We start from the raw sequence: 5,399 nt of genomic DNA, 5'->3' as shown, positions 1-5,399 counted from the left end.
TTCTGAAATTGAAAGGAAACGAAGAACACATTCGTCACTTAGGTTCTTTGTAGGACTGGTGCCACAAGGTATCACGCATACCAATTCTACGATTGCATTGTAAAGTTGTGTCGTGAGAACCAATTTTTGTAATGAAAGACGATCGAACAAAATTCAGTTAAAATTCAGCAAGTAATATATCAGTGATTAAATGTAATTGAACTAAAAATTCCTACAGAGAAAAGATTTATGTTGTCAAAATTGATACCACGTCTTATTCTTATTATATTTGAGTATAAATATTCATTTTTAATCAATAAATTGTATCCTTGTACAAGGTTGTGTTGTCATATTCCTTTCACCAATATTTTCGTTTTAAAAACAAATATATTGTTAATATTTGGATTTTTCTTTTAACTTCTCCTCCCTGTCAACACTAAGTACTTACCCATAACTGAATAGCATAGTACAGTCATAGGCATATTATTGTTGGGACCATCTTTTACCAACTTATCTATGTCAATTCATTCATTAAAATTTTTGAATCAGCATGAAATTTCTGATACGGATTCGAACCCGGATTCTCAAGTAGAAAACTAGTCCCTTTCTTATCCAATAATAATAATATAAATTTATCGATTTTGTTTTCGTTTATGAAAAAGTTTATAAAGAACCATATGCTGATATATTAATATATATAAAAATTATCTTCTGACACCATCAGGGGATTAGACTGGGTTTATGGGATGAGGTAACTCATTTGCGAGGAATTTCTATGAGAAACTGCGCCTTATTTAAATCCAGAAAATTCCACACGGTCAAGCCTCTGTTGAGGCACAAACCTCGGGAATAACTATCAGTGTTCAATAGTGCTCACCACGTAATATTTGTATTGTCAAGAAGCTAATGTTTTTTAAACAGAGATCTGTTTAAAACTGTTATATTGCTATATATTGTGAATGAAAGTTTTGTACACAATGTTCTGAGTATAACATATCTGTTCAATACTTAGGTAATGTTAAAATAAGTAAATAAATTTGCATTTTATTGTTATATTCTATTACATATATATGACAATATAATTAGGAAAACCATAGCTTATCCTCTGATACATTTAAATAACCGTAGAAATTTAATCCAGATAAAAATAAAGTAAAGTATTTTTAAAATAATTTATTAACTTTAACACTACATAAAGTGTGCTATACAATTTTACTTGATTCGGTATAGTAAAAAATAATTTGTGATGAAATAGTTTTGTATTTTTGACATGGGAAATTACATTTCTTACGACACTCACATTGGTTCAACATATTTTAGTAATTTATATAATATTCTGCACTATCAAAAGTGGAATATGAATAAAGATTTATTGATGGCCTACTACACCAATCCTTTGTTTATATAGTCCTAAAACATCACTAACATGTCTTTCTTTTAGACTCCATATCATCACTAATCACTATCATTGCCAATACCTAATAATACTGTCTGAACTCTTGCCATCCAACATTTACCTATTTCATTTGGCAACCTCTAACTCATCATCCTGTAATCATATCTAAGTTATTATGTGTCTGTAAATATGCTAAATATGTTATCTAAATAGTTGGAATTTCCTCTTTTCCCTCTAGCAACCTATATGTGAAATCCAAGAACTAAATCTACTGACTTTTAATCCCCCTCTTTAAAAAGAATTTCAAATGTTTACAGCTGACTCTTCCTATACTCAAGCCAAACTTATGCCGTGAAGCGATCGAAGCGCTGGAAGTGGCAAAAATATTTATTACACCAGTATCGTAGTATTAGAGTTATTGGAAGCGCAAGAACCAGTATATCTATCGACTCAGAACAAAAATGATGCTTATTATTATCAAATTACACCATCGATATAGTCTTTTTATACTACAAAATTTAAAATAACATAAGAGATAATTTATAAACGGAATTTAATTATTCTAAAGCATTTAATTTTCTAAAATTATAACAAATGCTTTAAAAATTTATCATTTATATTACAGTAGAGCGTCGATTATCCGAAAGTCAATCATCCGAAAGAATTCCAGTCGGCAAATTTAAATTTTCGCCAGTGCTGTGGCGCTACAATCTTTGGCTATGTCTTGGGCTACTCAAATATTTTACGTTTTTGATACTAAATTAACTTCTGAAGTATAATTTTTTATTGTTTTTATATTTTTTAATATATTTATTTCGTTCGTACAAAATAAACAAATAATTTTTAACGATACAATAGTCTTCGTTAGGCTTAACATCGACGAAAATTCAACGCGAAGCGACACGCAACGGAGAAAAATGTCAAGATGGGATAAATTAATATATTTTTTCGTACATAACCGGTTATCCGAAACATCGATCTTCCGAACAACCCCAGTCCCCAATTGATTCGGATAATCGACGCTCTACTGTATTATGAAATTATGCTCTTAATGAAATTTTATATGTATCAAACGCAAAAGAGAATTATGCTTGTTGAAAAAGATTGTTGATGTAATTTTATGATAAATATGGATAAATATATAAAATTCATCTATCTATATTTGTCCACCAGCGGTCAAGCAAATGATACCATTGAACATTGGATTTGTGTTGACCACGTGGCATCTTCGGGAATTTCTTCACGTGTTTAATATCTAAACAGACAGGCTACACCCCTTTGGCAGATCGCCATGTGTTGTGTTGATGTCTCATTAATCCAAACTAATCTAAGGGGAAACGAAGATCACGTGCTACGGTTCTCTTACGGTAATACTTGGATTAATACGTATATACAGGAACGAACGTACATTGACGCAATTGAGACACGTGTTCCCCTTTGTTACAGGGTTGCCCTTTTCTTAATATTTTGGTTAAGATGTAAATAGTTCGATGAGCCATGTTGAAATTTAGATGCAAAATGGCGGATTGTATATTCAACTAGCGCTACATTTCACTCTAGTGGCAAGTAAATAAAGCATTTTATTTGCATTTTTTGTGCACCAAATCTGTATTATTTATAGCTACACGAATTTTGATGCAATTATTTATATAATTTATATATATATATATATGAAGGCAATTTTTATCGACGCGATTTATTAACTCAAATAAAATAATTCCTTTTTTTTGTAATTTTAAAAAAATTATTTTTTGTCCTTTTAAATAGAAAATTTAAATTTTTAAACACTTATATAAGAATTTTAACGAAAAATTTTTTACGTAAAACAGAAATTATTATTAGTTAAGCATATAAACACTAGATGGCAGTTTGAATAAAAGCGTCCTCTTTCGTTTCAATTCGTGACACTTAAATTTAAAATTTTCATTTATTTTATTATTATTTTTTTAAATAACAAAAAATCTTTAAAATCCGATTTAAAAAATATTTAGAAAAAATAAATAAGTAAAAAATAGGAAGTAATTTTTACGAAAAGGCATCAAATATATCGAAAAACGGGATGGATATAAATGAAAAAAATTGTATCTATCACAGGGATTCTTCGGTTGTAGCAACAATTCTAGTTTTTCAATTCGCCGTAGGATTTCCGGACTGAGTAGAAAAACAGATGTGTCATCATCGTCCTTCATCATCCAGCTGTCAGCAACTACTATTCTGTCGCGATTACCGAAAATAACGCTTTCCAAATCTGTTGCACGTTGCTTTACATCAAAAACACTCACTCCAAAGAAAAGAAGCACAAATATATAATAAGAACCAGTAAAAATTTCTCTATTTTCTATCAGTTCTATTCAAAATTCACTACAGTTTCCTTCTAGATTAATTTGGTATCACCGCTCAAAATGTCGCATCGCTTGGCGTGACCATTTTACATTCTCAATTTTTATTTTTAATTAAATAATATATTTTAAGATATATACGTATATAAATTTTATAAAAAATTATAAATATTTTTTAGGTTATTTAATTAATTAATAATTAAATTACACACCAAACCTTGTACGTCGCAACACATCGCATTTAATTAGGTCGCCCGTGACTTAATATTTGCATATTTATGCAGTTCTATACTAAAAAACGATCTCAATTATTTATTTAATAAAATATAATTAAAAATAAATTTGGCATGAATTACTATTATTATTTTATTACAAAATACATTTTTAATTAAATGCATAAGCATATAATTATAAATTTGTCAGAAAATTGTATTTGGTAGACAGTAACTATTTTGTATGTAACTCGGGAAATAATTAAATTTTAACCTTAATGAAGCTGTTTGTAATTTGAATTTTAGCATTTTATATTAATTATAATAAACGTAAATATATATTCGTACAGTCGGATGCTATACGAAGCTACGCGATGCGACGTGTCGCTAACGCCATCATCTCTTCTATATATTGCTCACCATTTTATGCATTTTATCAAGCCCCACATACATTCTTTAATATAAACGAAGGTTTTATAATGTTATCGTATCGTGTAGTGCTAAAATCTTATGTATTGAAACGGCTCTTTCATAAAGGTTTAGACCACTTTGCTGCGATGCGACAACATATATTGGTTACCACGTGCATTAGACTTGCATACACTCTTTTAATTAATACAGTAGAACCTGTAAACGGTGGCCATTTTTACAGGATGGTTTCTGTTCCAAACAGCGGCCAATTTTTTATGTCTATTGTACAGAAGTTCGACTGTACATTAAAAGAATGGGAAATAATTGACAAACCTCAAGAAAAACAAAAACATCACATAACTTTATTTTTCAAAATTTATTACAGTTGATTTTTTTTCTTTCATTGTTAAGAATATTCTTAATACCACTTTACATAATTTTGTATGCGCTCATGCACCAAGTGCATGATTCAACAATACAACTGTATGTAATAATTCATTCTCGAGACAAATACAGACAACTTTCTCAAAGCTATTTGTTTTAAGTTACAGTCTATTCAGTTGATTTACTCGACACACACGACGTCACTCAAGATTCAAAAAAATTAAAAAATAAAACCCAAAAAATATTTAAATAAAATTCCAATATCGAGTCATTTGTATAAATGACATTTAAAGAGATTTCCTTTTTCTTAATATATATATGTATATATTTTTTCCCATTAATTATTACTTTTCTTAAGTACAGTACACATAATATTAAATACTTTATTTACAAGAAGAATAACAATTACATTATTTACACTGAACTCAATAGAGAAAAATGGCACCTGATTTTTCAACCCCCATATTTATTTATTTATTTATTATTTTATACTTTCTTTAGGACAAAATCTCACTCTCACTTAAGCCGCTTCAATTGTTATTTATTAATAATAATGATTTTTGTAAATTTGTTTTTAAATCTTCAAAACAATGGAGCAGTCGTAAATATTTTATTTATTATTAAAAAATAAATTTTTATATCCGTATTTTATTTTATTTTTTTCTTAAAGTTTCCGGT

Source organism: Centruroides sculpturatus, unplaced genomic scaffold (assembly GCF_000671375.1).
Source record: "Centruroides sculpturatus isolate CEXI.00-Female unplaced genomic scaffold, Cexi_2.0 scaffold290, whole genome shotgun sequence".
NCBI classification, from domain to species: Eukaryota; Metazoa; Arthropoda; class Arachnida; order Scorpiones; family Buthidae; genus Centruroides; species Centruroides sculpturatus.
This window is presented reverse-complemented; position numbering follows the sequence as displayed.